Source organism: Petaurus breviceps, unplaced genomic scaffold, assembly GCF_028583685.1.
Source record: "Petaurus breviceps papuanus isolate PSGF00001 unplaced genomic scaffold, PetGlider_PUasm1.0 90977, whole genome shotgun sequence".
In the NCBI taxonomy this organism is placed as follows: domain Eukaryota; kingdom Metazoa; phylum Chordata; class Mammalia; order Diprotodontia; family Petauridae; genus Petaurus; species Petaurus breviceps.
The window spans coordinates 16,964,961-16,973,286 of NW_027187391.1; positions in this window are offsets into that span (position 1 = coordinate 16,964,961).

Sequence of the window (8,326 nt, forward strand, 5' to 3'; positions counted from 1 at the left end):
CTTACTTTCTCTCTCTTCATCCTTATTTAGACCAATCATTGGGGATATGCAACATTTTCTGTTCGTTTACACTAGCAATTATGTCCTTGTCTCAACTAGCAATATTCTTAAAGCCCACAAGATGGGAATGTTCTCCTACCAAAATACCTTTAAGTCATAGTTCGGATGGCAGCTAGGTGGCACAATGGAGAGAATGCTAAGCCTAGAGTCAGGAGGATTTATCCGAGTTCAAATCCAGTCTCACACAGTTACTAGCTATGTGATCCTGGGCAAGTCATTTAGCCCTGTTTGCCTCCGTTTTCTCATCTGCAAAATGAGATGGAGAAGAAAAGGGCAAACTGTTCTAGTATCTTTGCCAAGAGAAGTCCAAATAGGGGCCATGAAGAGTCAGACATGACTGAAAAATAAGTGAATGACATAATCCAGAAGTCTAAATCCCATTCACAAATAAAATGAGATTTCACATTTTTCAATTTTCAAAGCTAGAATTCTGAATTTTTTCTTTATTAAAAATTAAGAAATGATAAGATTTCACATATGCCTATATTTATAAGACTTAAATGATTTGATACAACAAATTCTGAAAATATTTTAATGCATTTTCTTTTTCTAGAGCAGGAAAAGCTTATCAGAACTTTTCAACCTCTTTTGTGTCATTGATTCCTTTGGCAGTCTGGTGAGACCTATAGAAACCTTCTCAAAACAATGAGGTTTTTTTGTTTGTTTGTTTGTTTGTTTTAATTTTTGGAGGGGGGAAGGCAGGGCAGTTGGGGTTGAATGACTTGCCCAAGGTCACACAGCTGGTAAGTATTAAGTGTCTCAGGCCAGATTTGAACTCAGGCCTTCCTGACTCCAGGGCCGGTGCTCTATTCGCTGTGCCACCTATAGCCACCCCACAGAACAATGTTTTTAAATAAATGAAGTAAATGCTAAATTTTGGTTAGAGGTTAGTAACAATAAAAATGTAATTTTTTTTTCCCATCCCAGTTCATGGACCGCCTGAAATCTGTAGACTTCCAGGTTAAAAATCATTCATTTAGAGGTCTTTGTCTTTTAAAAACTACAGAACCAGTAAATATATTTGATCTACCTAAATTTGTATAAATGGAGCAACACTGAAAAAAGGGGCAGATAAGTAGTACAATGGATAGAGCACTGGTGACTGGAATAAGGAAGACCTGAATTCAAATCCGCCCTCAGATACTTACTAGTTTTGTGATTCTGGGCAAGTCACTTAACCCAATTTGCTTCAGTTTCCTCATCTTTAAATGAACTGGAGAAGGAAATGGCAAACCACTCCAGTATCTTTGATAAGAAAACCGCAAATGGGGTCATAGAAGGTCAGATATGACTGAAGGGACTCAACAACAAGGCAACACTGATTGTCAAAGGTCTTAGAGACAGTCATCTTGAATTTATTGATTACTATTATATGTCCAATATTGTGATATGTTGTTGGGGTAGGGGAGCCACAGGGCAAGGTGGGGAGGACAGTTTGGAAACTGAGAAATCAAGAAAATTACAATGTGATTGGGTAAACAGGATTTATGATCAACAATTAGAGACAATGAAGACAATGTGGTACAGCACTAAATTTTGTGTCATAGGAACAAGGTACAAATTTGATTACCTGTGTGACCTTGGACAAGTCACAACTTCTCTTGAATTCAGTTTTTTCAACTGTCAAAATGGATTTTGAATAGACAGTTTCTAAGATTTCTTCCTATAATGGAATCCTATAGTTCTGTGAAAGGCCTTCATAAAGCAGTATACAGATTTGAGGTAATATTGTAGAAGATAGTATTTATGTAGCACTTACTCTGGAGAGCTTGCCCAAATTGTTCTTCAATATGTAAATTGGATTACTGGAAAAGGCTGATACCTCAAGTTATCAGGGTAATCCTATGAATGACTTCTTTTTAACACTGTAGCTCACAAGCCCCCACTGGTGTGCTTCTTCCTAACATTAGTGAGTAGACTTAATTAACTCAGTCAAAGCATCTAAGATGGATATTAAGAACAGTAGGTATAAAACATTACCCACAAAAACCTGTGGCATACTCTTCATCAAATATACATAGAACAAGAGGGTGAGAGTCAGCAAAAAACTTTTAAGAAGTACAGAGGTAGAGAGGCACTCACGTAGAGAACATATGTAACCAATGAAACTCAGCTCTGACACTGCAAAGCCTCTCTCTGAGCATGGCATTTATGCTGGTTGAGTCTCTGCTTCTAAGGCGGGTTTGAACCGAACATGCAACAGTATCTCTCTTAGATAGGTCAACCTGCTGGATTCCTGAGGATTGCTCCTTAGAAGGCATCTATGGTCTCCACTATCTTCAGAATTCAGCTTAGTTTTAAGTCTAGATTTGGCAGAGATCTCTCAAGTTTTTCTCCTTCAGGGCCTTGGCACTGATACTTCTCACCTCCCAAACAGATCAGGGAACAGAAGTACAATCTTTTTCTTTAGAGGAAATTAGGTAGATAGAAGACTGGGCTTAGAGTAAAAAAAAAATTGAGTTCAAATCTCTCCTCAGTTATATACCAACTGTGTGACTTTTGACAAGTAACTTAACCTGCTTCTGACTTACTTTCTTCAACTATAAAAAGGGGACTACAATAGCACCCATCTCTCAGGGTTGTTGTGAAGATCAAATGAGATAATATTTATAAAGCACTTAATACAGTGTTTGGCACATAGTAATAGGTATTTAATAAATGCTTGGTTTTTTTTTCCTTTCTCTTTGACAACTCTTGGTTCAAGGCTAGGTCCCCTCAGGTAGAGATCTCTTCCTAACTTTATGATTACTGTACAATACATTTCACATATCTTTATTTCTTTTGACTAGGCCAAAAGTAGACAATGGCCATTTGACCAAAAATCTCTAAATGGATCTGGGGGTCACAGTTTCTCAGGATTTTTTTTTATCTAAAAGCTCGTTCTTCTTATTGGTCTATGCAAATGAGTGGCTGGGTGAGAGTTTTGAAGTCTGAGATTTGCTTTATAATAAGTCAACAAAATAAACCAGTACAGTGACCATATTTTCAGAACCAAAAATTAAGATAAATGGTCAAACCAAAAATTATTGCTTCTATAAAGCCTTGTTAAAGGTCTACTTTGTTTTCTTAAAATAAGAATTTTTCCTAGAAAATTAGGGATCTTTGTGGGACCGTTATTATCTTAAGTTCATAAACTGCACCCCTTAAATAAGATAACAAAGTATTAATCATCAAGTCCTATACATAGGTTGGAGTATGTCTCCACCCCTTGTCCAGAGGTCTTAAGGAACTGGTACCCTTTGTGTTCTTTCTGTGGACTGCTGTTTCTACATACTGGCTCCAGGAAATAGTTGTGCCTACAAGGTGAAATCAGGGGTCTTGCCTCCACCTCCCTACACCTCATTAGATAACTGGATTTTGTCCTTCTGTCCTTGTATTTTAAATGTTTCTGGCTGCTACCTAAATTGATTCAATTCTTCAAGTGTAGGAAGAGGTCCTAGAATCTAGAGAAGTAAGGAGAATTATATGAAGATTACTGGAATGGTATAATGAGGCAGGAAGATCACATTAGATAATTGAATTTTGCTTTGTGTCCTTGAGTCTTATATCCTTGTGTTTTCTGTAATCACACTCAGGCCAGATAGTTATATCTGGTCTAAGTGTTATTTGTCTTCTAAATAAAGTGTCTTGTCCTACACCCTTTAAGCAGGAACAGAGAACCTGGCATCCAGGAAAGTAGAGGGAGTTAGCTAATGATCAGGAGCCAAGGTTAAAAAATACATCAATCTCATTGGTAAGCAACATGACACAATGGAAAGAGTATAGGATTTTAGAGTCAGAGGAGTTGTATTTGAATCCAGAATCTACCATATACTGCCTGAGAGACCTTGGGCAAATCCACTGAACTTCAGTGGCTCCCTATTGCTTCCCAGAACAAATAAGATATCTTCCTTTGACTTTCAAAGTCCTTCCAATGCTTTCTTCTTCTTCCTTTTCTAGCATTCATATGGATTTAGAGATGGAGAGAGACCTTAGAAATTCTCTATTCCAAATTCATTATACAAAAGAAAAAACAAAGTTATGTGACTTGCTTAAGACCACATGGTCACTTGGTGATAGAAATGGAATTTGAAACTAGGTCACATGACACAAAATCCATTGCTTCACCATGCTGTATATTTGGCTTCTAATTGTTGAGCATAAATCCTGTTTACTCAACCACATTGTAAGCTTCTTGAAGAGGGAAGTCATATCTCTAACTTTTCTGTATTGGCATCATTCTTAGTCCTTTTCTCCTCTCCAAATAACCACCACCATCATCACTACCATCACCACAAATAATTTGCTCCTGGGATGCCAGGGTGTTTATTTAAAGAGCCAAAGAGGATGAGAAAAGGGAGCTAGTCCTTTTCTCATTAGAGGCCAAGCTCTACTGGGACCAAACATGTTCTAGATCATATCCCTAGGTTTGAAGCAGATGGACCCCTTTAGGGAGAAGGAGAAAACACACTATGATAGCCCAATGGGTCTGGAAGTAGCTTTCTAATGTTAAATAAATATCAGCAAATTTAATCCCAAAGAGGTTAACTGTGTCAGTCAACAAGCATTTATTATTATTATTTCACCCTAAAAGATCTTTCTACCTCTTTAGTCCCCTTCTCTCATTGGTGAGTTCTACCCAGGATCTCTATTTTGAGGAAGTGCCCAGGCCATCCATCTTTTATTCCTCTCCCAGCTTACCTCCTGACTCTCCACACACTCTTCATGTATTCTAGTAAAATGGACTAGGTTGGGCCAGTTATTTTGTTGGTGGGATAGATGTGTACTTTAGATGCTATGCACTCATGATAGTTGAAATTCCTTTCTTAGGAATTAAGTTGCAAAAACTCTAGCATTATTCCCAACTGGAAGAGAAGAATGGGATACTTTATAAATATCCAACGAGTTATCAGCTTTTCCTGATCAAAGGCCAGTTATGGGTATCTTCAACATCTCAAAATACAAGCTCTTCAGCAGTGATTGAGTCACATATGGCTGGAAGCAGGTCCCAAAGCTCCCACATGTGGTTGTCCAATCTGGCTTGTCTATCTAGTACAGAAACCAAGTCTCTCCCCTAGATTAGGAACAGAAAAGTCTCACTTCTAGGAAAAAAGAGGCAATGTCTGGATATGTGTCATGGCGAAACAAGGTAGGTGGATGTCATTACATAACTAGATGTTGTCTTGTGTCCTTGTACATTGTGTGCTTATATCTCACATATACTTGTCTTTAGTCTGCTTTTTTTGTTAAAGAAAGTCTCTCCTCCCAATACTATTTAGAGGGAGAGGGGGAAGAGTGCCTAATGTCCAAAGAAGTAGAGGGAAATATTTGAAGATCAGCATCCAAATGAAACACCTTATGTCATAAATCACATCTTGTATCTTGCACTTTGCTACAGTTGCTAAGGAATATTTAGGTGGCAAAGTGGAAAGAGTGCTCAGACATGGAATCAGGAAGACTCATCTTTCTGAGTTCAAATCTGGCCTCAGACACTTATTATCTGTGTAACCCTGGGCAAATCACTTAACCCATTTGCTTCAGTTTCCTCAACTATAAAATGAGTTGGAGAAGAAATGAGTGGTGAACCACTCTACTCTCTTTGCCAAGAAAACCCAAATGGACCCATGAAGAATCTGACATGACTGAAAACAACTGAGCACCAACTACATAGCTGCTAAGTATAAGAAGCAGCCACAAGAATGACCAAAAAGAAGGCATATATCTATTAAACTACAAAACATTATTACTTTTTTAAATCCAAAGACTCTGGGATTCCTCCCCAACCACCGATATGCAGATACCAACCCTGGGCTCCATCCATGTCAGGTTCTTTGTGGCAGCTATGAGCCAGAGGGAATTTGAAACTAACTTCAACCAAGAACCTTTTAAATTCTTTCAACATCTATTGCAGTCACCCTTACTATTTTATATTTCCTAACCCAATCCTACTCCCTAACAGAAGCCTGCAAAAGGAAGCAACTACAGCCATTGCTAAAAGAAAGTCTAAAGCTAGCATTAGGTGGGATAAACACCAAAGGCTCTTGCCACTGCTTCAGTGGCTATAGTAGGTATTGTTTCCATGCTCCAGTTTTGTGCCACCACCTCAGAGTTAATTTTAGGGACCAGCACTGCACTGCATCCATCCTCTATCCTAACACTTCACCTCATGTCTTAGAACTGTGATGAGCAATGGTTACAGCACTTGAAGAGCCAAGGGAAGTATAAAGTTAGTGGCTGGTAGGGTGGATGATCACCAAAAACAATGATACTCAACTTCTTTATTATCTGCTCCTCCTTCCATTGGCCTACCCCCTCCCAAAAACCTATCTCTGAACTATGGGATTTTTGTGGTAGTAACTACCAAAGAGAGTAAGCGAAAGTTTGAAAGCAATTTGTAGGCAGAATGGAAAACTATCAAAGGCTTCCACAAGCTACCCCAATGGATATTCCTTTTGGAAAATTTTCAAAAAGAAACAGCATCAGCTCAAGATTTAATACCCAAGACAAAGGGGAAGGGAGGGAAACATAGTGAAGAGATTGAGAAAATTACCAAGCAAGGAACAATTACTAACATAGTAATGAAGTAAGTAAATACAGTATGAATATGAAGAGAATTCAGAGATAAAACTTTTTAAAAAGTGGATAGTTTTGTTGTAATCACACATGTAACTCTAGAAAAGCATATGTGATGGCCTAAAGACTTTTAGAGTAATTTTTTTGCTTTTTGGAGGGCAATTGGGGTTAAGTGACTTGCCCAAAGTCACAGCTAGTTTGTGTGTGTGTGTGTGTGTTAAGTGTCTGAGGCTGGATTTGAACTCAGGTCCTCCTGACTCCAGGGCTGGCACTCTATTCACTGCACCACCTAGCTTCCCCTAAAGTGATTTAAAGACCTAGTGAAAGAGCTCAAGGAAAAAAAAATATGGAGTAGAACAGAAAGTATAGTAGAATATACTCTGGAAAACATTATCAGAGCATTGAAAATGAAGGGAGGGAGTGGAGGGAGAATAAAGAAAGAAGAATTCAAAATTCAATAATTCCACATGAATTATGAGTGAAATTAAAAGACAGGAAAATTGTAAGAACATATGAGATATCTATCATTGGGAAAGAGCACTGATTCTGGAAGCAGAAGACCTGAACTTACATCTTATCTCTGATACTACCAAATGAACGTAGGCAAGCCACTTAATCTCCATGTGCCACCACTTCCTCACATGGAACATAAATAAATTATACTAGAAGGCCTCTTTGGTACATAGGATATATGATCCTATGATATGAAAATACTGACTTGGTAAACAGGGAAGAGAGAAAAAGAATGTAAGAACCACTGGACTCCCAGAAAAGTGCAAAGAACACACAGACAGACAGACACACATTATATTTTAGTATTATGCTTTAATAAATAATAAAATAAAATTATCCAAAAGTATTGGAACAAGAGGAGAAAGTGTAGCTTGCAAGAACCCATAGGATGCCATTGGACAGAAACTCAAATTATATTACACTGAGAAATGTGACTGCCAAGACACAAAGCTACCAAGTCTAAGAAAAATAACACAAGTGCCCAAGAAGAAGCAGATCACATGTAAAGGAGCCATCATCAGAGTTGAATAGGACTATACATCAACTACAAAGAAAAGAAATGTTATGATATGAGATACATTAACAGAAAAAGGCTTGTAGGAAGAATTCAGTTAAACTAACACAAGAATTTATTAAGCATTTAGTATGTTTGAAAGACTGCATTAAGCATTAGACAAAAACAAAAATGAAACAGCCTCTGCCCTCAAGGTCTGTCTATTCTACTAGTCAGATACAATATATACACACATACATGAATAAAAGAAAGACAAAAGGACCCAGAAGAGAGCCCTAGGAAATGTCCACTCAACAGGGGTTAAATAAGTATGTTGATCCTGTGTAGGAGACTGAGGAGTGGTCAGACAGGTAAGAGGAGACCCAGGAGACAGTAGTCAAAGAGAATACCTGGGAAGAGAGTGGTGAGCAGTGCCAAATATTGCAGATAGCTCACAAAAGAATAAGGGCTAAGAAGAGACTATTTAATTTATCTCTGATAACCTTGGAAAGAATAGTTTAAATCAATTAGCAGCACCAGAAGTAAGTTTTCAAGGGGTTGAACAAGAAAGAGAGAGGGAGGGTGGAAATAAGGAAGGAAGGAAGGAGGGAGGGAGAGGTGAATAAAGGAAGGAGGAAGGGAAAGAGGGAGGGAGGGAGAGAGGAAGGAAGGAAGGAAGGAAGGAAGGAAGGAAGGAAGGAAGGAAGG